At 44.9% G+C, this 27,948-nt stretch overlaps 1 pseudogene; it reads left to right on the forward strand.

Moving 5' to 3' along the window:
• The first annotated feature begins 7,252 nt into the window (after positions 1-7,252).
• Positions 7,253-21,858, forward strand: LOC119876104 (annotated as a pseudogene).
• The last annotated feature ends 6,090 nt before the right edge of the window (positions 21,859-27,948 follow it).

Raw genomic sequence — 27,948 nt, forward strand, 5'->3', positions numbered from 1 at the left:
ACATTCTTCTCAAGTGCACATGGAACTTTCTCCAGAATAGACCACATACTGGGTCACAAATCGGGTCTGAACCGATACGAAAAGATTGGGATCGTCCCCTGCATATTCTCAGACCGTAATGCCTTGAAATTAGAACTAAATCACAACAAGAAGTTTGGAAGGACTTCAAACACGTGGAGGTTAAGGATCATCCTGCTGAAAGATGAAAGGGTCAACCAGGAAATTAAGGAAGAATTAAAAACATTCATGGAAACTAATGAGAATGAAGATACAACTGTTCAAAATCTTTGGGATACAGCAAAAGCAGTCCTGAGGGGGGAAATACATCACAATACAAGCATCCATCCAAAAACTGGAAAGAACTCAAATACAAAAGCTAACCTTACACCTAAAGGAGCTAGAGGAAAAACAGCAGATAGATCCTACACCCAGCAGAAGAAGAGAGTTAATAAAGATTCGAGCAGAACTCAACGAAATCGAGACCAGAAGAACTGTGGAACAGATCAACAAAACCAGGAGTTGGTTCTTTGAAAGAATTAATAAGATAGATAAACCATTAGCCAGCCTTATTAAAAAGAAGAGAGAGAAGACTCAAATTAATAAAATCATGAATGAGAAAGGAGAGATCACTACCAACACCAAGGAAATACAAACGATTTAAAAAACATATTATGAACAGCTATACGCCAATAAATTAGGCAATCTAGAAGAAATGGACGCATTCCTGGAAAGCCACAAACTACCAAAACTGGATCAGGAAGAAATAGAAAACCTGAACAGGCCAATAACCAGGGAGGAAATTGAAGCAGTCATCAAAAACCTCCCAAGACACAAGAGTCCAGGGCCAGATGGCTTCCCAGGGGAATTCTATCAAACATTCAAAGAAGAAATCATGCCTATTCTACTAAAGCTGTTTGGAAAGATAGAAAGAGATGGAGTACTTCCAAATTCGTTCTATGAGGCCAGCATCACCTTAATTCCAAAACCAGACAAAGACCCCACCAAAAAGGAGAATTACAGACCAATATCCCTGATGAACATGGATGCAAAAATTCTCAACAAGATACTAGCCAGTAGGATCCAACAGTACATTAAGAAAATTATTCACCATGACCAAGTAGGATTTATCCCTGGGACACAAGGCTGGTTCAACACCCGTAAAACAATCAATGTGATTCATCATATCAGCAAGAGAAAAACCAAGAACCATATGATCCTCTCATTAGATGCAGAGAAAGCATTTGACAAAATACAGCATCCATTCCTGATCAAAACTCTTCAGAGTGTAGGGATAGAGGGAACTTTCCTCGACATCTTAAAAGCCATCTACGAAAAGCCCACAGCAAATATCATTCTCAATGGGGAAGCACTGGGAGACTTTCCCCTAAGATCAGGAACAAGACAGGGATGTCCACTCTCACCACTGCTATTCAACATAGTCCTAGAAGCCCTAGCCTCAGCAATCAGACAACAAAAAGACATTAAAGGCATTCAAATTGGCAAAGAAGAAGTCAAACTCTCCCTCTTCACCAATGACATGATACTCTACATAGAAAACCCAAATGCCTCCACCCCAAGATTGCTAGAACTCATACAGCAATTTGGTAGCATGGCAGGATACGAAATCAATGCCCAGAAATCAATGGCATTTCTATACACTAACAATGAGACTGAAGAAAGAGAAATTAAGGAGTCAATCCCATTTACAATTTACATTTACAACCCAAAAGCATAAGATACCTAGGAATAAACCTAACCAAAGAGGTAAAGGATCTATACCCTAAAAACTATAGAACACTTCTGAAAGAAATAGAGGAAGACACAAAGAGATGGAAAAATATTCCATGCTCATGGATCGGCAGAATTAATATTGTGAAAATGTCAATGTTACCCAGGGCAATGTACACGTTTAATGCAATCCCTATCAAAATACCATGGACTTTCTTCAGAGAGTTAGAACAAATTATTTTAAGATTTGTGTGGAATCAGAAAAGACCCCGAATAGCCAGGGGAATTTTAAAAAAGAAAACCATATCTGGGGGCATCACAATGCCAGATTTCAGGTGGTACTACAAAGCTGTGGTCATCAAGACAGTGTGGTATTGGCACAAAAACAGACACATAGATCAATGGAACAGAATAGAGAACCCAGAAGCGGACCCTCAACTTTATGGTCAACTAATATTCGATAAAGGAGGAAAGACTATCCACTGGAAGAAAGACAGTCTCTTCAATAAATGGTGCTGGGAAAATTGGGCATCCACATGCAGAAGAATGAAACTAGACCACTCTCTTTCACCATACACAAAGATAAACTCAAAATGGATGAAAGATCTAAATGTGAGACAAGATTCCATCAAAATCCTAGAGGAGAACACAGGCAACACCCTTTTTGAACTTGGCCACAGTAACTTCTTGCAAGATACATCCATGAAGGCAAAAGAAACAAAAGCAAAAATGAACTATTGGGACTTCATCAAGATAAGAAGCTTTTGCACAGCAAAGGATACAGTCAACAAAACTAAAAGACAACCTACAGAATGGGAGAAGGTATTTGCAAATGACGTATCAGATAAAAGGCTAGTTTCCAAGATCTATAAAGAACTTATTAAACTCAACACCAAAGAAACAATCCAATCATGAAATGGGCAAAAGACATGAAGAGAAATCTCACAGAGGAAAACATAGACATGGCCAACATGCACATGAGAAAATGCTCTGCATCACTTGCCATCAGGGAAATACAAATCAAAACCACAATGAGATCCCACCTCACACCAGTGAGAATGGGGAACATTAACAAGGCAGGAAACCACAAATGTTGGAGAGGATGCGGAGAAAAGGGAACCCTCTTACACTGTTGGTGGGAATGTGAACTGGTGCAGCCACTCTGGAAAACTGTGTGGAGGTTCCTCAAAGAGTTAAAAATAGACCTGCCCTACGACCCAGCAATTGCACTGTTGGGGATTTACCCCAAAGATTCAGATGCAATGAAACGCCGAGACACCTGCACCCCGATGTTTCTAGCAGCAATGTCCACAATAGCCAAACTGTGGAAGGAGCCTCGGTGTCCATCGAAAGATGAATGGATAAAGAAGATGTGGTTTATGTATACAATGGAATATTACTCAGCCATTAGAAAGGATGAATACCTACCATTTGCTTCAACATGGATGGAACTGGAGGGTATTATGCTGAGTGAAGTAAGTCAATCGGAGAAGGACAAACATTGTATGTTCTCATTCATTTGGGGAATATAAAAAATAGTGAAAGGGAATAAAGGGGAAAGGAGAAAAAATGAGTGGGAAATATCAGAAAGGGAGACAGAACATAAAGACTCCTAACTCTGGGAAACGAACTAGGGGTGATGGAAGGGGAGGAGGGCGGGGGGTGGGGATGAGTGGGTGACGGGCACTGAGGGGGACACTTGACGAGATGAGCACTGGGTGTTATTCTGTATGTTGGTAAATTGAACACCAATAAAAAATTAATTTATTAAAAATAAATTAATTAATTTAAAAAAAGAACATGAGAGACTCCTAACTCTGGGAAATGAACTAGGGGTGGTGGAAGGGGAGGAGGGCGGGGGGTGGGGGTGACTGGGTGACGGGCACTGAGGGGGGCACTTGATGGGATGAGCAAGTGTTGCTCTGTATGGGTGTTATTCTGTATGTTGGCAAATTGAACACCAATGTTATTCTGTATGTTGGCAAATTGAACACCAATAAAAAATAAATTTATTATTAAAAAAAAAGAAGATGTGGTACATATATACAATGGAGTGTTACCCATAAAAAAGGATGAGATCTTGCCATTTGCAACAACATGGATGGAGCTCTAGGTATTATGCTAGGTGAAATAGGTCAGGTTGAGAAAGACAAATATCATGTGTATAATTTCACTTAAGTGTACAATCCAGAAAACAAATGAACAAACAAACAAAAAGAAAATACAGATATATAAATATGGAGAACAATCTGATGGTTGCCAGAGGGGAGGGGGTTGGGGGGATGGGCAAAATGATGATTTTGATGAGATGAGATGAGATGAGATGAGGTGATGAGAGTAGAAGATACAGGATTTTGGTCGTGGAATAAATAATCCCAGGGGTAAAAATACAGCAGAGGAAATAAAGTCAATGGTACTATAATAGTATTGTATGGTGACAGATGGTAGCTACACTTGTGAGTCTATCATAATATATACCTGTTGAATACTGTACTTTACACCTGAGGCTAATGTAACATTATATCAACTATACTTCTATTATGAAATCCCAAACTTAAGTTACACAGAACAAACCACGGCAGCCAGAGGCTGGGTATGGAGGGTGGGCAAAATGGGTAAAGATAGTCAAAAGGTACAATCTTTCAATTCTATGATAGATAAGCCCTGGGAATGTAACATCCAGCATAATCCAGTCAACAATGCTGTATTGCACATTTGAAAGTTACTAGTAGAGTAGAACTTAAAAGTTTTATAATATGAAAAATTATACCCATGTGTGGTTTGGATGTTAACTAAATTGACTGTGGCAGACATTGTGCAATATATACATACATACACCTAAAACTAAGACAATGCTATAACGCCAATTATATCTCAGGAAAGAGAGCAAGAGTGAGAGAGATGGTATAGGAAGTCCCCCCCCCATTTTATCATTGAGACTGAGCCTAAGTTTTAATTATTGAATCCAAAAATATAATGCTTCCTGAATAGCCAATCTAAGGGCATTGAGAGAATAAAATGGTATATTTCCCAAAGGAAAATACTTCTCAGATCTCCTGGGAGACATTTAGTCCTTTTCAAAGTAGAGCCACATTAAACACTTAAAAACTTAATTTTGGGCAGGTGGCCTTGTTTGATATCACCAAGAAGTTCTTTCCTAAAACAGGTATTGTGAGATGCAGAAAGTGAAGGCTAGAGTAAGGGCAGGATGTTACAAGATGTTCAGCACCATTGAAGAGCTGCCCTCTGATTGGCAGACAACTGTCCTTGAATATACAATGATGGCTAATGGCTCATGGTCCCCATGAAGAGTCCTCACCACTTGAGGGTTGGGCTGTTGTTGACTCTGCACCTGGTTCTGGGTTAAGTGCTTTTCAAACTATGTTATCTCATTGAGTCCACACAACCATCCTGGAGCGTCATTTTCAGGTGAAAAACATAAAACTCAGAAAGGCTAACTTCCTCCCACTGACTAGGCTAGTGGGTGGTGGAACTGGGCTGGTGAACCTTGAGCTATCTCACCCCCAAGGACTCTCTTAGCCAAAAAGCTAATTGCAGAGAAGCAATGCTAGTGAGCGCTTCTATGTTGGGAGCCTTTGCTAGATGTTAAGTTATTGTAAAACACACTCAAGGTAGGCAAAGATTCCCACAAGGTGGATGATTACAGAGGCAAAGCACTTTGGGAAATGGGCAGGAAGTGGAATATGCTATTAAGGGGATCCCCTGGAAAGGCTTCAATTTTAACTACTTTCCTTTCGGCGTTGGAGGCAAGTCATATTTAACATGCAATTATGAGGTCTCCTTACCCCTACGATGAAACTCCATTTAACCAAACTCTTCAGTAGAGGGCACCAGGGAGCGGGTGGAAACATGGAGAAATCCATCCAGAATTCATTAAGGAGGCAAAGGGAAATAAGTTGACATTGCGAATTTCATATGTGAGAAATGGACATTTGCCTCATGATGGAAACTATATATATATATATATATATATATATATATATATATATATATATATATATGATATCTCAGTCAGGATTCTTCGGTTGCAAATGATAGAAAACCTAACTCAAGCTCTTTTAAATAAAATGGAGAACTTCACTTTTAATTTTTAAGTTGGCAATACATTCACATGATTCCAAATTCAAAAGGTAGCAAGGGGATGTACACGGAGATGTCCTACCTGAATCTCCCAGCAATGGCTGGGTTTCCTCTTCACAACAGCCCAAATGATCACACCCTTGTGTACTCCTTCACACACAGACACACACACACACACACACACACACTCACACAATGTACTATCCTGCGCTTTAACTTTTCACTTAAAAATCTATATTGTAGGGGCAGCTGGGTGGCTCAGTGGTTGAGTGTCTGCCTTTGGCCCAGGGCATGATCCTGGAGACCCGGGATCAAGTCCCACATTGGGCTCTGTGCTTGGAGCCTGCTTCTCCCTCTGCCTGTGTCTCTGCCTCTCTTTCTGTGTCTCTCATGAATAAATAAATATCTTTAAAAGAAAAAATCTATATTGGAGATTGCTGCATATCAGTACATGAAGAAATACCACACTTTTGAAGTAGGTAATGTATCATCCATGGAGGGCTAAATTCTGGGGCAAGTTTTCTGTCAACTACGAGGGAAGTCTTGCCTGGTGGTTTCTCTCCCATCTAGTCTGTCAAACCTCATGAGGTGTTGTGTAGGGACTTCAGCTTCATATGGTGCCAGTATGGGCCCCAATGTGAGGGACAGGGAGGGCACTGTGGCAGGCCCCACATCCCTCCTTCTGCCGGTACCCAGGAGCTGGGAATGGCATCCTATTACGGGCAGCAGGAAAGTAGGATCCTGGAAGGATAGGAAAGCTTTCGGACTCCAGGAGTTTGGCCTAACGGTCTCTCAGGAGGAACTAAGACTAACACGGACACCTTCACCATGTGTACTGGGAAGAGGGCGGCCTGGAAATGGAGGGAGGCTGATGCTTGAGCTCCACAGGGAACTAAGAGTTAGTTCTACCTTAGCTCTAGTCTCCACTCAGGAGTGTCCAACAATAAAAGGCATCTGCTTGGGAGATGCCATCATCACTCCATAGGATCCCCACCCCGCCCATCGAGACCCCCTTCCCACACGGTTCTCAGGAAGGTCTACAAATATGAACACCGTTCCTTGGGGAGGGTGGGAGCTGCAGTGAGTTCAGTGCCTGTGGACAGGAAACAGCTGCTTCTCAGGGGGACCATCTCCCCGAGGGCAAGAGTGCTGTTGGTGCTTTAAAAATAGAAGCAGAAGGGCGAGTGGGAGGGCAGTAGGGAGGCTCCCCTGATTATAATACTCTGGTTTCCCTCTTTGACGACCCTCACCATTCAAGGTCCACCAAGACCTTTCTTAGCATCAGATGACAAGGCAGAGGAGCAAAGGCTTTATTTGTATGGCCACGATCTTAAATAATAGCCACTTAATCTCTCATCTTAAAGTTCTTTTGCATTTTAGCTCAAAGCCAGCTACCAGGCTCTCTGCTCCTCCCTGTTGACAGATGGCCACATCTGCTGATGCAGGGCCAGCCATGTCCCTGAGACACAATGGTGAAGATGGAGTGAATGGATTTGGCCATATTGGGTGCCTGGTCACCAGGGCTGCTTTTGACTCGGGCAAAGTGGATACTGTCACCATCAATGACCCCTTCATTGACCTCAACTACATGGTGTACATGTTCCAGTAGGATTCTACCCACAGCACAGTCAAGGCTGAGGACGGGCAACTTGTCATCAATGGGAATCCATCTCCATCCTCCAGGAGCAAGATCCTGCCAAAATCAAATGGGGTGATGCTGGTGCTGAGTATGTTGTGGAGTCCACTGGGGTCTTCACCACCATGGAGAAGGCTGGGGCTCACTTGAAGGGCAGGGCCAAGAAGGTCATCATCTCTGCTCCTTCTGCTGATGCCCCCATGTTTGTGATGGGCGTGAACCACAAGAGGTATGACAACTCCCTCAAGATTGTCAGCAATGCCTCCTGCACCACCAACTGCTTTGCTCCTGTAGCCAAAGTCATCTATGACCACTTTGGCATTGTGGAGGGCCCCATGATCACTGTCCATGCTCCATGCCATCACTGCCACCCAGAAGACTGTGGATGGCCCCTCTGGAAAGCTGTGGTGTGATGGCTAAGGGGCTGCTCAGAACACCATCCCTGCTTCCACCGGCACCGCCAAGGCTGTGGACAAGGTCATCCCTGAGCTGAATGGGAAGCTCACTGGCATGGCCTTCCGTGTCCCCACCCCCAACGTATCAGTTGTGGATCTGACCTGCCTCCTGGAGAAAGCTGCCAAATATGATGACATCAAGAAGGTGGTGAAGCAGGCATTGGAGGGCTCCTTCAAGGGCATCCTGGGCTATACTGAGGACCAGGTTGTCTCCTGTGACTTCAAACAGTGATACCCACTCTTCCACCTTCGATGCCAGGACTGGCATTGCCCTCAATGACCACTTCGTCAAGCTCATTTCCTGGTATGACAATGGATTTGGCTACAGCAACTAGGTGGTGGACCTCAGGGTCCACATGGCCTCCAGGGAGTAAGAGCCTCTTGGACCACCAGCCCCAGCAAGAACAAGAGGAAGAGCGAGGCCCTCAGCTGCTGGGGAGTCTCTGCCCCGACTTAATCCCCCAACACACTGAGAATCTCCTGACCTCCAATTTACATCCTAGACCCCGAGGAAGGGGAGGGGTTTGGGGAGCCCTACCTTGTCATGTACCATCAATAAAGTATACTGTACCTAGCCAAAAACAAAAAACAAACCAAAACAGCTACCAGAGATAGGAGGGCAGGGTCCTCTCTTCCTGGTGGCTTCTTGGCTATGACGTCCTCTATCTGAGGAGAAAGTGTGTAGCTTCCTCTCTTCTTTCCACTTTCTTGCTCTTTTTCTCCACCACTGTTGCCACTGATTCTGCTACCCCCTCCATCTCCCAACAACCACAAGACACCCCTATAGTTTTACCAAGTGTTGTGCAATTCTGCCTCTTACAGAGCTTAGCATCAGACATGGTTTTCCTTTGATCCATGGAGCTAATACTCTGGGATCTGGCGTTAGGTTCTGTCAGTGTATGTTCAATCTGATTTTGAGGGAAATGCTGGAATTTTGTGATCAGAACCTAAATTTTCTTCTTCCCATGATGTTACTTCTTGGCCTTCTATCACAGCGAGAATATAGAGGCATGGTCATGTCTTCTATCCTGGTGGGCTGATGTCTACTCCTAGGCTATCCAGAACAATCCATTCTGAGCTCTCCCTTCCTGTGTCATTCAGAGGTGGGCCCTCCATCTTTGAGGAGCAGCAAACTGTAGTTAGAAACACACACACACACACACACACACAATGCTTGGCTAGAGAGCAGAACTAGACTCTACTTTTAGCTTCTTTAAGAAAATTCCCTGAGATCGTGGATAAGTCACTTTATCACCTTGAGCCTTTATCTCCTCATCTCGAAATGAATGGGTTAGGACAGAAGATCCCTAACACTTTCTCCAGCTTGAGGAAAGTGATTTGATGTAAATTTTCACAGGAGAAGTGGGATCAAATTTCCTAAATCCCACAGACAATCAGAGAAGGTGGCTTAATTTTCAAAACCATTCCAAAACATCTACCACAAAGATATCAATGCCCCAAATTAGGCCTTCCACCCCTCTCTAGTAGAGTAGTGAATGTGGTCAGCCTAAAAGACTTTGGTCTCAAATGTTGGTTCCTAACTCATCCTGTGTTGGAGCCAGATTGTAGAGACATTTGTGAGAGCCGTATGTGTGCATACCTTCCCAGCTCAGTGCTCAGTGATTTCTCATTGGTAGCTCAAAATTGGTAATGGGAGGACTATTTACATCACAGACATTAGCAAAGGATACAAATTAGGGCTTATTTCTCCCCATGGAGATCTGGTTTACCAGCACATGATGGCTCCCAATACATCATTCATTGTGATGGTTAGCTTTGTGTGTCAATTTGACTGGGACATGGGGGAGCAGATGGCTGGTTAAACATCATTTCTAGGTGTGTCTGTGTCTCTGGAAGGGTGTGTCTGTGTTTCTGGAAGCTACTATACTAGTAGCTCTCTATTTTTGGAACTCCACTGCTGGCTTTCCCGGGGTGCCAGCTCACGCGTGACAGAGCATGGACTTTTCTGCTTCCTTAATAGCATGAGCCAATACCTTATAATAACTCTCTTTCTAAATATATGTATATACATATAGCCTATATTTTAGAGTAAATCTCCTTTTAGATTGGCTGATTGGTAGATCCATCTACCCATCCATCCATCCATCCATCCTACTGGTTCCATTTCTCTGGAGAACTCTGAGTATTACTATCATAAAAGCCACAATGCCCACTTCTTAATCATCCTCATTCCCTAGTGGAACCCATATTGCTAAGAAAAGAAAAGTAATAATTTGCCAATTGATAAGTCTTTTTCTACCAAACATAACTTAGATAAAATCCCAAAGAAAATAAATCAGGAGAAAAAAAAAAAGCAAAGAACACCAAACTCCTAAATCTGCGGTCTAATTCTGAGACAACCCAGAGTTCTTTAAAACTCTGGCCACAAAGTGCTTCCCCATAGGATCATGTCTCCATAAACTAAACAAGGCTTTACCCCAGACCCACATTTCTGCCTCAGATTCACCAGAGCTTCACCACAACCTCATGTTCCATTAAATAAGCTTCGTGTCTCCCTCTAATTGCAAATTTTACATGAAGACTCATGGCTCTGTTCCACCACAAAGCTTATCTGATGCTTCGTTCCTTTGGGTAAACAGATTTCTAGCTGAGCCTGCCAGCATCATTGAGTGCTAGCCAAGTTTGGCAGACATTAAGAGCTTGGGGCTCTTCTCCATGTTCTCTGCTCCAAGCTGGTCATAAAATCTTTCTACACCCCAAAGTCTACCAGGAACTCAGCCATTTCTGCCATGCTCCCGGGCTTGTTGGTCCACCATCATCCCTGCTATAAGCTCTATGTCCATTTGCACCTGCCTGCCCTGTCGGGAGCCAGGGCATCATTAGTGTCAGCTTTCTGAATGTCCTCATGGCTCATTTCAGACCCTGCTTCCTACAGGTTGCTCAAGTGGGGAGAGCCTTGATTTCTCAGTTCAGCTGCTAGAAATAATGACAATTGAGGGGGATTGGAGAGACCACGGATCAGTGTCAAGAAGTGTTGATGGAGACTTTTCTTGCCCCAGGATTTCAGTTAAAGGCCAAACCTGGGAGGAAAAAAAACCAAAAAAGCTATGCTAGGTACCCTTCATACCTAAAGTGAGCCATCCATGGTTAGGCAGCATGGATTGCGATTAGCCATTCTTTGGCATGGCATGGTTAAGTAAAATGTGTCCTTCCCTGGAAGAGAAGCCCAAGTGGCAGGTACCCAAACTGAAGCTCAACTGGAAAATAGAAACGCTGGTCTCTTTCTTGCTTGGGACCTAATCTTTTCCATTTGGCCTCTGTGAAGGGAAGACACACCTCTTCCCCCTACAGACAGTTCACTACTGTGAACACGCATGGCCCACCAAAGTAACGACAATCTCCATTTTCCCCCCTTTCATTCCTCTTTTGATGATGAAAAGATGATGTAAAGGGGGTGGAGTGGTATTTTGTGTCAAAGCCTCAAGCATTGGAGACTTTCCTTGGCACCTCCCTGTGGAAGGTAGGGGTACTTATTTAGAACCTTTTGTTTTAACTTTGGGCCTCAGCTGAACTTCTCAGAGAACAGCAAAGCTGCACCTGGCATTCTCCTACACACAGTGACCTCAGTCCAATGACTGGCCAAATTATGGAGTAGAGATGATGCATCCTCACTTTCTCTCTTGGTGCCCGATGGCCTCCTACCACATCACCCACATTAGTGGATGCCCTGGTCCTACCTATCTCAATAAGTGTTCTATTGCTCTGTTCTTTGATTTGCATCCCTTTTAAATGTCCATGTTCCATTCTTCCAGGGCCCTGAGTCTTGGCACAAAAATGTTCTTAGGGTTTAGCTCTCTACACTATGGCATTTGCCTTTTAACAGAGGTCTGCTCCCAAATGTAACAGAAAGAACCACTCTGAAGGTAAGCATTTTAGGTATAGTAACAGGTTAAGGGGCAGATATGTTTGTAGGCAAGTTGGATTTCCAGAGCTTTCCCAGTGAGACCATGTAGGCAGTAACTACGGGTTGGGATAAACCCATTTGTCATTTACAGAAAACACCAGTCAACTCAGAGTGAAAAGAAAGCATCACCCTTTTCTGTCTCCTTGCATCCTGTGAAGTCTCATGGTAGGAAGTTGCTTATTGAATAAGGCTCTTTAAGCTCATTGAGGGGATTTCTCAGTGATGACTGGTATGTAATTCACAAGGCACAAAGAGCTTACCAAAACAGCAACAACACTGGATTAGATTCCTGGGGTATAAATCTATTTGACTTGGATGAAAGGTTTCTCCAACCTCTCTTGAAATCACTGTGGCTGCTTATTACAAGATATGGGGTGAGGAGTGGGTATGTCTTACGGATGGGGATCAAGTAGAGTGACCATGTAATTGTCCAAACTTTGATGCTGAGTGTGGAAGGAGCACTCTAACATACTTCTTCCAAGACAGTAGTTTTAAACTGGGATTGTCCCAGACAAACCAAGACACAGGTCCTCCTACATCCTAAGTGTTACAACTATAATGCTGTAAGAACTTGCATGCCACGTGGGTAATCATTCTCCCCACACTGCTTTAGCGACTCCAGAGTCCGCTTTAACAACTGGAAGGGGGCTGGTAATGGGAAATAGCATACAAAGCTCAAAATAACCCACTTAGATGTTGTAACAATAGAAACTTCTTGAAAACTTTCTAGATGCTGACACTCACTTTCTGTATTTTCTTTCATCACAGACCACACTTTGAGTCTGCATGTAGTGTATTTGAGAGTTCTTCTTATGTAAAGAGAGGTGAAATCTCTTCTTTGTGGAGATTATAACTGGGAGAAGAGCCACAAGAGGAGGGCTGAACACTGGTCTCTTTAGCAGAAGCGCGGCAGATATACTGCTTTCAGAATGATAGAAAAACAAAGTCTCAGAAGCCAACATTAAGATGATTTTTAGTGGTCAAGAGATACAGAGTTGGCATGGAAAGAACAAAGGGAAAAACCCAAAATGTCGAGGAGAAAAAAGTTAGATGTTGGGGGTATGGGTGTTCAGTGGAGGTAGGGTCTGTGAAGGATCCCCCCTCTTTTCAATATGTCCATCTCCTTCCAGAGAGGATTGCCCTCATGTGTGATTATTCACTTTATAAAGGGAAACACACAAAAGAGAAGATTTAGAAATGGGAACTACTCCAGGGTATTCAAGTCCCTCTGAAAACCATCCCTTAATTCTCCATCTGTTCTCTTTCCCCTATTATTGGCAACAATATCAGGGCATTAAATATGGCCCTGGGGACAAGAGAAGCTGCTCAGAAGAGAGTAGAAGGAAAGCTGACAGATGTAGCAAGTGAAATAAGAATCAGATTCACTTTTCATTCCTAGATAACTGGATTATTATAGGATTCTGGTTTCTATCTCCTACTCTAAATGGTCTTTTAGGGTGCACAGACATTTATGAAGGGGCATCCAGGGCAAGGTAATATTGTTCTGAGCCACCAGAGTTGTGACATAAGGATGGCAAGGCCCCCATAACCCATAAGTGACTACTACCAGCTTTGCAGTCAAATTTCCAAAACGGAGATCTATTCTCTCTATATATAACTTAGGCCAGTGGTTCTTAGCCTTGGTGGTAACTTGAAGCTCCCTGGGTGACCATCACCCTAAGAACTGGTGATCAACACCTTCTCTTATAGATGAGCCAACCCCACTCTCGAGTCTCCTTTCCCTTCCCCTAAGCAGCTATATTTTCCTTGGCCAAACCCCAAATACTAGGAAAATGAAAATGAGCATTTTTATCATCACCAAACCAGAAGACTAAGGTCGCAGAACACTATAGGTACAATCTTCTTTGAGATACTCCTTGGGTTTTCCAGAGTTCCTACTTTATAGAGTCTTGTGGGCTCTGAAAGAATTTATCTGAACTACTTATGAAGGCCAGATATCTCAAAGGTGCAGAAGAACAAAAGAAGGGAATAAGGGCAGAAACACAAAGGGAGGAAAATACTTATCAGGAAAGTGAGAGCAGTGATAGAGGCTGGAGTAGGTCACTTCCCTGGTGATCTCAGAATGTTGTCACCAGGCAGCTTAACTGAGGACCCGTGGAAGACACTTGACCACCTGCCCCCAGACCTTCTTCTCTTCTTTCTTTTATTACTAGAACTCCTCAAGTGTTGGCTCCTCAGCTAAAGACTACAAATCCCAGCCTTCCCTGCAAGTAGGTATGACCATATGTTTAAGTTCTGTCCAGTTAAGTGAGTGGAAGTGATCTATACAATTCCCATTGGACACTGAAATGGGAGCACTTGTTCATCCTTCCTTCTCTCTTCTCACGGGCTGGGGCAGGTAGATGTATTGAGATTTCCCTGACCATGCAGGTAGGGAGAACATTAGTAGGATGGTGGAGCAAAAGAATGGGATTAGTGCTCTCATAAACACCAGAGACCTCTCTTGCTCTTTTTGCAATATAATGCAGTTACATTACATTTGTGAGATTTATCCATGTTGGTACATATAACTATAGTTTGTTGATTTTTTTCATAGTTTGTTGATTTTTATTGCTGAGAAATATTCCAAAGTATGAGTCTACTCAGTCTGCTAGGAACAGCCATCTATGAAGTGGGCTCTCACTGGCCACCATCTGCTGGTGCCCTGATCTTAGACTTTCCAGCCTCCAGAACTGCAAAAAAAAAAAAAAAAAAAAAAAAAAAATCAGCCACTTAGTCTATGGCAGTTTATTATAGCAGCCTTAGCAGACTAAGACATTTGTCTTTTGATTGCATGGTAATCTTTGCTTCCTTTTTTCTCTTTTGTTAGGTTTTAATGGAACCTTAGCAGATGTAGGCAGGATATTGGGGATATGCTATCTTCCAGTATACTGTGCTGAGTTACAGACATTTCTAGAATCTAAGAGAATAAAATACACTGGCTAGACAGACTGGACCCAAGATATTCAAAAATATTTGAGGTAGGAGAGTAGAGCACAGGATCCCATGCACAACCCAAGCAGAATTTTCCCTACCTTCTCGCTGCCTCTTTGAGCCTCAGAGAAATAGAATATACTCCATCTTTGGATTATAGCTCAGGATCAGAAGAAACGAAGTGATTCCAGAGTTGAAGTGTGTCACACAAAATTCATGCACACATCACAGTAAGTAGAAAATCTGTATTAACAGGCCCTTATTAACCAAAAACAAGGTATTTTTGTTAATGGCATAGCAACTATGCTGGCAAACTTCAGGAAGAGATCAAGAAGAAAGGGACATGTATAGAATTAGATACTTCTATTAGAATATCCAGAAAATAAAAAGAAATGTGAAAATTGGTGACAGAAAGAATTTTTTAAAATGGCAAGACTTTAAAAAGTGCTTTTCAAAGGAAAACATTCAAATGGGCCAAATAACTTAAGGAAAGGTGTTCCAGCTTATCAGAAATCAGAAAATGCAACTGAAAACCATGATAATGTATAAATATAGAGCCACAATTTTGACAAAAGTTTGAAGTCTGGCGATACCAGGGGATGGCAAGGATATTGAGTAATATCTCAACAAAGCTGCTGTAAATTGTAAAAAGCTGCTTCTATGTAAATTGGTACAACATTCTGGAAACTTTTTTGACATTATGAACTAAAATTGAACGTGTGCATATCCTGTGGCTTAATTTTCCCCCTGGGGGTAAGGGGATATCCTAACCTCAGCAACGTATCTACCAGCACACATGTCAGAGAATGTTCATGGGCAAAAACTAGAAACAAACCAAATGCTCATTTACTGTAGAATGGATAAATACATTATAGTGTATGCAGTAGCATGCTGGCAGGTGTTTAACAACAAGAGGGGAAAACCCCCGATTTGTAGCATTTGCCAATTTTCAGGATTTAAGTATTCTTACTATAGCAAATTTCAGGCTACCAAAATGGTATCAATTAGCTTGCGAAATTCCTTATGATCTAACAGACATACATCCCAGTTTGTCACTGTCACTGAGTAAATTCATACTCTGGAATACTGTTCAGCAATAAAAATCAACGAACTATAGCTACCTGTACTAACATGGATAAGTCTCACAAATGTAATGTCGAGCAAAATAAACCACAAAAAAATACACAAATTATGATTTAACTTACGCAAAGTTCAAAATAGGCCAAATTAAATCAGGATGTCTAGGGATACACACATAAGTGGTCAAAGCATCAAGAATAGCACGGGAGAGATCACCATGGAAATGAGGGTATTGTTAACTCTAACGGGGAGGAAGGGGATCATAGACGGGTAAGATCATGTGGTGGACTTTTGGGGTACTGGCCATGTTCTATTTCCTGACCTTGGTGGGGTTATGTAGGTATTTTCTTCACAGGTATTTGTTAAATTATGTGTACAGGTGGTGTACATCTTTATGTGCATAGATTAACACCAATGGTGTGCTGGAGCCAACTTGTAAGACTCTGCCCACCTCCGCACTCAGTGATGCACGTTGGTAGCTTAAAACCAGCCTTGGAGGGGGTATTTACACCACTGTAACTGGCCAATACAACAATCCAGGATATTTTCTTGTCTCAGCAAACTGGTTTAACAGCACACCACTGCTTAAAAGTAACAATAAATTTTTAAAAATATGGTCTCAAAATTGGCTTATTTAGGCAGATATATTTTCAAGTCTGAATATATTCAACAATTTCAAGGCAAAGCCACATTTAAGAACAACTAAATATGACAAGATCTCTTCAGTGAAAAAATGCTTAGGAGTTAGGTGAAGAGAATGGGTTGAAAGAACTATTTTTCTTCATTGATTGGGACTCTTAATTACTTGATGTATAAGAAAAACCATTGCATTGATGGTAAAACTAATGACCCTATCTAAGGACCCATCATCTTTCCTCACATATTTTTATTTTATTTTTTAGGGATTGAATTGTTTATTGGCCCAGGCCTGAGGAATGGGGGGCTTCTGGAGGAGGCATAGGAGGGGACTCAAGCCACCAAATGGTAGAAGATGTCCTTGATGAAGGCTTTGTGAGGTGCCTGGGTGGCTCATGGGGCACCTGGATAGCTTAGCCAGTTAAGCATCTGACTCTTGATTTCAGCTCAGGTCTTGATCTGAAGACTGGGTCATGAGCTCAAGTATTAAGCTCCATGCTGGGTGCAGAGCCCACATAATTAATAAAATAAGTAAGTAAGTAAGTAAGTAAGTAAGTAAGTAAGTAAGTAAGTAAAAGACTTTGCAAGATAGTAAGAGATATAGTGGATCAGGAACTTTTTCACTCTACCATTCAACCTCACGGTCTCAGGAAATCTACAACAAAAATGGCCCCAAACATACCATACCAGCTCTTTGGCAATATTCTGGGAAGCTTTGTTAGTAATCAGTTGTCTTAACTTGTAAGACAGTGAAAAAACCATTTATATATTTTTGAGAATCTATGTTTTTACAATTTTATAACCCTAACATAGGACTATATGGTATCACCTATGTTTAATTCAGCTTTCCCAATAAATAAAGTATTATTTTACATTAAAATAATCCCACATGATGTAGAATAAGAAACAAAATTCAGTGGTTTTCAAGGTATATCTTAAGACTTCAGATAAGTTTTAGGCCTGCAGACAGCTTCTTTAGATGGTGAGTTGAGATCCCATTGAAGGGGGTAGGAAGGCATATAGCCATATTTCAGTGGAATATTGTCTACTGCTAGAGAAGGAACTCTATGGGAATTTTCTTTTTCAATTATAAAGTCTTATCATTTCAGTTAAAATAGGAATCTGAAAATAGATTTGGTTGGATGTTAATATGCTCCTATAGAAACCTGCACTGTGGAGACTTTGACTGGAAAATAGTGCTTTGGTTTGGGGGAGGGGACGTGAAGAGTTGGGGAAGGAGAGGTCCCTTTGTGAATGGTTTTGACTTGTTCTCATTTAAGACCTGAGGACTGGGACATCAAAGGATCTATACAAGATAGCCATAGAGTTTGGTTATTTTTCCCCTGGTTCTTGATAAGAGTAGTTTACCTGGAGTTTAGTGGGATGGACATGTAAGACACCTGTGTATAGGAGAGCTCTTCTATTGGTGGCTGGTCATTGGGATACTGGAGTTTAATAGGTGATGTCTACATCACAAGTAGGCCAAAGCCTTTGGTTGTGGGAGGGTTTCCAAGCTCTCATCCACACTTTCTGATTTTACCAGCCTAGCAATCCCACTGTGCTATTACTTAGACTTCTCAGCTCCCCATTCCTTTTGGCTTCATTGGGCAGGATCTAATTCTTATTCATTGTAACATGAGATAATACAATGAGCATTCATTCATCACATTTAATATCTGTGTTGCCAATGGCAGTTCCACCCCAAGATAATCATGGGGATTACTGTCACAACATGTTTTCCAAGAGTTAGGAGAGAAAGGCATGGGAATTCTACTACCAAGCTCTGTCAGAACTACACCTAAGCCATCAAGAGAAGAGGAACCACCTCCCCTAATTAAGAAATGTGGTTTTTTTTTTCCTAGAAATCTTTTTTTTTGTGCTTTCATGAAAGTAGTACTAAATATAAAAATAAATAATAAGTAAATAAAGCTAGAGTTGGTTAGCAGCATGCAACTTTAAGTTGGCTCACATTTCTGTTAAATTATTTCCATCGCAATTGTGGTAGACCAGAGTGTGAGGAGGTGTTGAAGTCAAACCACAGGCATTGTTGCTCTAGACTTAGTTCTGATATTCCAAGCAATTGAAGAGAATTAATTTCAAACTATTTTCAATCGAAGTTGGTTTGTGGGAAGAAGAGAGTTTATCAGGCTTACTGGTGGAAAACCAAAATATACATTCCAATCCAACCCTACATCTCAATCTTCTCCTTGAAATATGCGATAGGTGACTTTGTCTCTAAAAGTTGATTCTGATATGCACCTCTTGATGGAGAGATAAGTTAGACAGGAATGCTGATTAACAAGAACTGGGGACAAGAGGGTAAAGGAGACTCCTCTCCATCTTTCTAGTAACTTCAATAAAGTCCCGGTGTGGATTCTATGAAAGAATAAAGAATCTCTAACTCCCAGCAGCTTACACTCCAGTAGAATAGTTGAGATACCTGAATAGAAAGTTCACAGCAGGGCAGCCCAGGTGGCTCAGAGGTTTAGCACTGCCTTCAACCCAGGGCCTGATCCCAGAGATCTGGGATCAAGTCCCACATCAGGCTCTCTCCCTGGAGCCTACTTCTCCCTCTGCCTTTGTCTCTGCCTGTGTGTGTGTGTGTGTGTGTGTGTGTGTGTGTGATAAAATAAATAAAATCTTAGAAAAAAAAAAAAGAAAGTTCACAGAGCAGAATGGGGCTGCTTCTGTAGATCAGATCTCCTGCTCCCTCAGGAGCCTAATTACCCACTGGCCTGTGGAGCTAGTGGATTTTCAGGTGTCACCTTGGTGAGGGTCAAGAGCATATGGATGAGTCCCTCAAGCATCAGAAGCGAGTGTCTTCAACCACAGCAGATTGAGAGGTTTCTCCCTTCTTCCATAATAGGAGAGCTGAATAGGGCTGGAAGAAAGCTGCTTCCTTTGAGCACAGCACTGGCCCTCTAGCCCATTAAATTCTACACTAATGACCACCATCTCTTCTCTAGGCAGAGGTTCTTGCTGGATGGCAGAGCGGGAGGCAAGGTGTGGTGTGCATTCCTGCTAGACCTACTGAGCATCTACACAGCTCATTAGAGACCCTTAGTAGGGAATTACCTACTCAGTGACCTCATAGCTATCCTAATTTGGGTCCTCCCTTCCCTAGGCAGTAATGCTCATATGTTTGGGATGAGTAAGAAATGCATTTCCTCTTTGGTTGGAGCACACATGTGTTTGTTCAAAATCCTTTTCCTTGGAAAGCAACCCATACATGGTGTATCCTAAAGCTGATCATCTCCTGTGATTTGGGTGGGGAGTAACTGCCCCTCTGGCCCTAGGTATGGATGACCAACACCAGGGCAAATCGAATACTCAACTTCCTTGGCCACAGTGACTCAGTGAGAGACTGTGTCTCGAGCTAGAATCATCAGCCTTCCCTGTTTCTGAAGCTCTCACAGAGACTTCCTTCCAGTAGGATCCTAAGCCATTAGGGGGCCTTCTTTCCTTCTGTTTAAAAAAACCGGATGAAGAAAAGAAGAGCTAAGGAATATGAAGAGAGGTCCCTGGATACATCTGAATATAGCCCCAATACATGGATTTCTTAATGATATCAACCCATTACTATTTTATTTTATTGCTTAGAGTTGGGTTTTGTTATCTGTACCAAAAAGGTCTGATTAATCTATTACAGTTGCCAGATTTATCAAGCAAAAATACAAGATGCCCAGCTGAAATTGAACCATTTCTTAGTTTAAGTAGGTCCTTTATGTTGCCTAGGATACATTTATAGTAAAAAAAAAAGAACTCATTGTTTCCCGAAACTCAAATTTAACCGAGTGTTCCATATTTTAACTGTTGTTACTTGGGATATAAAATTTGTGTCAAAACTGTTTTAAATCCTTTGCTCAAAAGGGCAGAGATCAAGCACCTGCTGGATTTGCCCTTAAAGAACGTGGAGAGAAGACCAGAAGTGTTCCTACAGAAGCCACAGACAGAAGCAGCCTAATTGAATCTTTGTTCTCCAAGTCACCCCCTGCTTTGTATAAACCAGACAAGGGCAGTAAGGAGTTTCAAGGTCAGGCTCTCTTATCCTCATCAGATACAGAAAAGCTTCAGCTGGCCCAGTGAGTCCCACTTTCCCTCACATTAGCATCATCTGAGGCAGCTTTAAAAATTCCCATGGCACAGGTCACAGCCCCAACCAATGACATCAGAACCAGCGAAGACTCGCACGGGTGACTTCACGTGGAGCCAGGCTGAGAATCACTGAGTGAGGCCCCTAAGAAGATTTGGGTGAATTGCAAACATGCCAACAAGTGACAAGAGTCATCCTCAGGCTGTGCACCCTCCATCCGAGGAGCTACCGGGAGTAAGCGCATCACTGCCAGATGGGAGTTTGCTGACATGCGGCCTCCCTGCTCGGACACCGTGGGCACCCCTGCCACAGGGCATCGGGCCCTCATTTCAGGCTTCCCCCAAAGTGGCCACACCAGCAGGTGTTTGGTCCACAGGGAAGCAGTTAGAGAGGCCCATCCTTGACTCCAGCCTGCTTCAGAACAAACAAAGTGTCTGGCAGAGAACACGAGTTTCATGCCTACCCCCACAGTTGAGTGCTTGTTCTCCAGGCAAAGAATGAGAAGCCAGTGATCGAGGGGAGGGAGGCAGGGTGGGGGCAAGGTGCCCTCAATGAGTTTCTGTGCTAACCAAGGACAACGTTTCTTTACTGCTCTTTCCCGCTCTCAACCCACCCCTCAGAGCTATGGGCCTGAGCGCAGCCCTGCGGCTCCAAGTTCTAATCCGTGGCTTTCTATTCCTGCCACCTCATCTCAGAGGAGCAGATCTTCCTCAGAGCCCCAGAATCCCCCACAAGGCACCTGAGGAGGGGGCTTCTCAACCCCTCCCTGCCCCAACCCTGGCTCACCCGTTCTTTGGCCTGCCAACACACTCCCTGCCCTCCTCGAAGGAGGAAATTGTGTTCATTCTCTAAGATTTCATTTTCTAGAGCAGTTTTAGGTTCCTCTCCATTTTGCTGTCAAAGTACAGAGATTTCCCATATTGCCTGCTGCCCCAACACACGCATAGCCTCCCCCCTTAGCGGCATTCCCACCAGACAGGAATGTTTGTTACAAGGGACGAACCCACATGGAGCCATCATCATCACCCCAAGTCCATGGTGCATATTAGGGTCACCCTTGGTGTTACACACTCCGTGGGTTTGGACAAATATATAATGACATGGATCCCTCGTTACAGTGTCACACAGAGTGTGTTCATTGCCCTGAAGAAATCCTCTCTGCTCCACCTGTTCATCCTTCCCTCCCGGCCTACCCTTGGCAATCACTGCCTGACCGTGTCTGTTCTTGATCAGGTGCTCGAAGCTCCTGGCAGTCTCCGAGGCATCCTGAACGCATCAGACACACACAGTTGGCCAACTGGAAGGAAACAGCTGGAACTGTCTCTGATTAAAAGATCTTGGAACATGGCCCCTTCTAGCTGCTAGGACTATCACTAATGGGCCAGGCGTGGTTAAAACCGAATATTGCATCAACAGCCATCCTAGTGGTGGGATGACACTATGTTGACTTGAAGATGACCCTCGGCTGACACTGGGCAAGGTCCAGGGCAGGCTGCTGGACTCCTGTCTCTAGTGGCTCCACGTGGGCTCTGGCCACCTCCAGAAAGCCATTACTGCCCTTACATGCCAGCCTGGGATGCTCAGTTCTGATCAAGGCAGTAGAAGGAGGGTTTTGAGCTCTGCTTACCCCAGCTGGGCCTCAAGGGCAATGTGGCCAAACTCACCTTCCAGGAACCCGGTCTCTCACAGAGAGTGAGGTTCCCACAAGCTGTGAGGTTAACAGAGGCACGGGCTGGTGATACATGCTCAGGGAGGGACCTGCGACAAGGCTCGTCCTACCCATCCTCAGTACGCAGGGAGGCAGAGTGAGGGGAGGCCCCTAAGAGGGCCCCAAAGCTAGCAGGCTAACGAACGGCCAGAGGGAGAACATGGTGTGGACAAGGGGGAAAGGAACCACAAAAGCAGAGGCTGACAGTGCCCTAGTATGTGTGCTCCAGGAAGGAGCACCCCGAGGGCAGCAGCACCCCGGGGTCTGTGCATTCACGCAGCACGTGTAATAGAGGCTGGCCCCCAGGAGACAAGGAAGCCAGTCCATTCACTGGCTCAGCAGTTGGGTGATTCATTAAGTCATCCAGCAAACACTTGTGTCGTGGTGCCCAGTGTGTACTGAGGACAAGGAGGTGAGCAGTCACGGTCCCTGCCCTCAGGGTTCACTCACATCCCCCAAGTGGGGAGGTTCACCTAGAAGCTTCTTAAAATGATCCACTAGCAGGTCTGCTCAAAGTGTGAATCTGGGGTGGATGTTTTTAAGAACTAATTCACAATCGCCTTAGGAAGCTTTTCAAAACCATCTCACTTCCCCTGAGAAAAAGAGGATTGCACACATTCCCCTGGGGGGCGGTGAGGGTGCTCTGATTCCCTTTAATCAAGTCTAAAAGCTTTTATCGCCGCTGGGAGGGGAGACGCTGCCCAAGCACCGATTAATCTTTCATCTTCTCTCTTTTTAAAGACGATAGAAGTTTCCAGTCACTTCACAGTAGTGCGGGGGCCAGGGTGTCACCCTGGAGTCACAGAGGGTCGCTTTCCTCAGGAAAGGAGATGATGGGAAGAGCTACATGGTCCCGAGAGAGAGAAGTAGCTGTCCCTCCCGCACCCCCACAGCCTCTGGGGTCCCTGAGTCTTACCTTCAAGGTGTGGGTGCTGGAAACTCAGTCCTGTCCCGCACTCCAGAGCCAGCTTATTCCTCCTGGGGCTGTGGCCCTGGTGACTCAGATGACAGGGGACTTTCTATGAAGAGCGGCAGGTGGAAGGCTTCCGTGCCAACACCCAAGGGCTTCATCTGCCTGTAGCCTTCACCTTCACCTTCAGCCATTCAGCCTCTGCCTCTTCCCTAACGCGAGGCTGGCCTCTGGTCAGCGTCCCCTCCAGCCTGCAGGGCTCCTCCTTGGCTTCACTGCTACATCTGCTCTTTGGAGGGAATGGAATCAGAATTTAAAGAGGTTTAACCCAAAGGTGCCATCTGACTTGGCCGTAGGAAACACCCAGGAGTTACTTGGGTGGGCAGCCTCCCTCCTGATCCGGACTTACCACTTACGGCTGAGCGCGGAGCCTGATGCGAGGCTCGGACTCATGACCCTGAGATCACAACCCAAGGTGAAACCATGAGTTGGATGCTCAACCGACTGCACCCCGCAGGCGCCCCCAAGGATGGCACATATTTAGCGTGTACAATGTGATGAGTCTGGACTTCTGTAAACCCCCGTGACATGATCACTGCAAAGTAACAGATGTTCAACACTGCCCAGAGTTTTCTTGTGTCTCTTTGGGGTTCTTTGTGTTGTTGCTATTTTAGTTTTGTTTTGGTAAAAACACTTAACATGAGATCTACTCTCGTCACAAATTTTGAAATGCCCAAGACCTCACTGTTAACAGCACACTGTACAACGGATCTCTAGAATATATTCATCTTACTTGACTTAAGGTTTATACCCATTGAGTAACTAAATCTCCATTTCCCCCCTGACAACCACTGCTGTATTCTCCACTTCTATGAATGTGACTATTCTAGATACCTCAAATGGGTGGAATCATGTGGTATCTGTCCCTGGCTTATTTCACTTGAAAATGTCCTCCATGTTGTCACTAATGGCAGGAGTTCCTTCTTTTTTAAGGCTGGCTACTATGTCATCGGAGGTATATACCTCCCTTTCTCTACAAATTCACATTTGTAAGCTTTTGGCCCTGCGTCTCTTCCTAGCCAGTTCTATTTGCTAGTGTGCCGAGTTCTCCGAAAAGAGGCCACATTCTTCAAGATTTGGGGGACCACGGCTCTGAGTGCTCTGAAGCTCCAAGCTCCCTGGAGGGCCTTAATCAAGAGAGATGCATTAATACATATTTTTATGCAGTTGTGAGTTTTCAGAAGATTTGAGTGTTCATCAAAAACTAACATATCAACATTGACCTGTCAATTTGCAGAGAAATAGGGTCTTAGGGGGAACTTTTTGCACCTGGATTATAGTGACGTTTGTGTCACATGACTTAGAGGGGCCCAAGGGTCCTTGGCAGGAAGAGTAGAAAGAGATTGGCTGTACTGTCACTACCTGCAGTCATAGAAGTTTCCGGTTTGGATTTGGTCGCATCCCCAATTACAAGCCCCCCATCAGTAGGTTTCTTCTGTTTAGATCTACAAATTTTTGCAATGCAACTTTTCCATTACAACAATACTTAGAATCCAAAAATTAAGATAAACTAGACTTAAAAATCAGATTTTCAAACTCTATTACAAAAATAGCTGCCTAAGTCACACTAATCTAACAAAGATAAAAAAAAATGTTTCTTTTGTTTTGATCTTGCCTTCATGATTTTTCTGTGTGTGTTTTATGGATTCATAGGGAGGTATAATACTCCATGCCTATAATTTCCAAATATGTAAATATTCATATGTTTGGAGCGCCTGCATGCTCAAAAACATTTTATCATCAGGGTGGACAATGAAACTCTTTAGAGATCACTGAACTAGATTAACGATCTCTCGCTATCTTGTCAACAAATGGATCAGACAAGTTCCATTGCTGTCATTATTTAAAGCCAGTGTCAGGCTACTGCATTCTCTACACCTGAGTCATCCTTGTTAACACTCGTTTGAGCTTGTTAACACCAGGCTTGGAAAGAAATGACAGGAAATGTGGGTTTCCTAAGTACTAGAACAATTCTACCTCATGCTCTCCCTTGCCTCAGGGCTGGGATCCAAGTCCGAAACCTGCAATTCACAGGTTCACCTGAGACCCATCTCCACGGTCCTCAGGGAGCAGATGGGGTCTCCTTGACACCCAACACCTTTCTCCGGGCAAGGAGCAAAATGCAAAGAGAGGCACTAGAATCCAGTGCAATCATGACATGGGCATTAAGAGGGGTCTGAGGGCCAGAGAGTTCTAGAACTTGAAGCTTCCTTTGGGATCCAGCGCTGTATAAATGAGGACACAGAAGGCCCAAACTGAAGCAACTCACCCAAGATTGACAGCTTGTTAGTTGACATGTCTGAGACCATGACCCAGTCTTTGGTCTCCACTAGAGCTCTCGAACCTTCTGATGTCCCCTGAGGGCTGATGTGGGGCAGGGGCATCATGAGGAACTTGGGGAGTTCTTGGCTTATGATGCCAAATCCAAATGATGTCTGGAGCTCAGTGATCCTGGTGAGCGTTTTAGCCGGAACCTCCCGTGCACACTGGCTCCAGGCAGCGGTGGGAGGCCCAATACGAGGGATGTAAGGTTGCTTGGCATGACCCCTGGGAGAGTAGGAAACTTTCTCGCTGCTTCTTCGACCCTGGTGGTAGACACACTCCAGCTCTCTGATCAGGCCTGCAGCTCCCGCACACACCCGAGGGCCGATCAGGCCCGGGATGAAAGTGGGGGGGGTGGGGGGCACGGCGCTCCAGGTGGGCAGAGGCGGGCGGGTGTGTTGCTCACTGCATCACCTTGCTGCCTGGAGCAGGAGGTGCTCAGCAAATTGCTGAGTGGGGAAGGCCTCGCCCAGGGAGGGGGGACAAGTGCAGAGGACCCGGCTCTGGGCCAGATCATGCTGGGCCTGCAGGGGGCGTCCAAGCAAGAGGTGGGTCAGGAAGGGCCAGGGTCGGGGGGGCCCTCCTCTGGGGCTATGGGCCACCCGAGGCTGTGGAGGTCCGCTGCGGACCCAGGAGGCCTCAGCGAGATCCACCCTCAACTTAGCCGCTGCCTTTCCTAGTTTGCTCAGTCGCGGGAGGGAGAGATGCGCTGGGATGTGCGGGGAGTGGGTTCGAGCCCCAGGCTCACCTCCAGCCCTTGTGCCTGTCACTTCCTGCGTCTGACACTCCGCTTCCTCCTGCACAAAGCAGAGGAATAATAATGTCCGGAGTGGGGGGTGTCAGGTGGTTAAGCCTCCAACTCTTGGTTTTGGCTCAGGTCAGGGTCGGGAGATTGAGCACCGCCTCAGGCTCCTTGCTTAGGGCTCTGCTTCAGACTCTCTCCCTCTGCCCCTCCCTGCCCGGGCGCTCTCTCTCTCTCTCTCTCTCTCTCTCAAAATTAATAAATCTTTTAAAAAGGCAATAAGATGTATGCCATTCCTGCTCACCTCACCGGCTGTGTGAGGAGTGGAGAATCCTTGAGCAAGAGCTACAGACACGGGCAACCCCTCTGCAGGTGCGCTGGTCCCCCTGGAAGGGGTCCGGGCTGCTTGAGCCCAGGGCGGATTTGGGGTCCCGGCTGCTTGAGCCCGGGGCAGATTTTTGCCTGGGGGCTTATTCCTACTCATGGGCAGGCACGGGGATCCATTTTAAGCCGTCGGGAAGAAAACCTCTTTCCAGCCAGTCTGTGATTGGGTTTAACAGCCCGGAGGACCAGCTGCATGTGGGGTACAACTTCATGCCCTCCCGGCTCCACGTGCAGCAGAGAATGCAGGAGGGATTTTTTGTTTTTAAAGAGAGAGAGTTGGGGACAGAGAGAATCTTAAGGAGGCTCCACATCCAGCACAGGGCCCGTTGAGGGGCTCGATCTCACGACCCTGAGATCATGACCTGAACTGACCCCAAGAAGCAGAGGCTTAGCCCACGGAGCCACCCAGGTGCCCTGGAACTCATGAGTTCTTTCCAAAGGGACTCATTGACTTCATCTGGCACATAGGGTGCACCTGTGGGTTCAAGGCGTTTGCCCAAAGCTCACTCCTCCTCTGAGGAGCGAAAAGCCCCTTAGCACACACAGGCCCTGCCGTCTTCTTGAAGCTTCCTTAGGGCAGCTTGCTAATGCTTTGGTACCTTGTCCTGTGTGTTTATAATAAACACAAGACTTTAAAGAGTTAATTGTAGGTATATAGTTGGGAGGCAACGGGGCTCTTTCCAACACACAATGAGTGGTTCAGTCCCCACACTGCCCCTCCGCTCATATTAGCACCCAAATCTGAGCCCAGGCCCCACCCCATCTCCCGGGCAGCCAGGGTAACCGAGCAGTTGGGAGGAAACCCAAGGAGGGAGGATGGTTGGCGGGCAGCCTTCTGGAGCCCCCCAGTGATCCCCTGGTCCTGGCACTCACACCCTTGGGTAATTCTGGCTCTAATGCACATGGCACAAGCAGCGTGGCATCACGTCCAAGGGTAGGCCATAAAAAGACTGGTTTCCATCCTGGGTACTTGTTATCTCTCGTCCTCCTTGGCTGGTCCTACAAAGAGGCCCTACGAAGAGGTGGGGGTGGGAGTGAGGGGCCCCAACCACGCGAGCGGATCCTGAGGGGTCCCAGCTCCAGCCGGCAGCAGCTGGACCGCATGTCGTGAGCCACCTGACGCCAGGGCACCCAGCGAGGGACACCGTGCACAGACAACTCCCCATGCACAGACACCGCGAGAGAGCCAGCGTTTGCTGTCGGAGTCTTCGTTGGCGCTATTTGGTTGCAAAGC

The sequence above is a fragment of the Canis lupus genome, chromosome 2 (genome assembly GCF_011100685.1).
Source record: "Canis lupus familiaris isolate Mischka breed German Shepherd chromosome 2, alternate assembly UU_Cfam_GSD_1.0, whole genome shotgun sequence".
NCBI classification, from domain to species: Eukaryota; Metazoa; Chordata; class Mammalia; order Carnivora; family Canidae; genus Canis; species Canis lupus.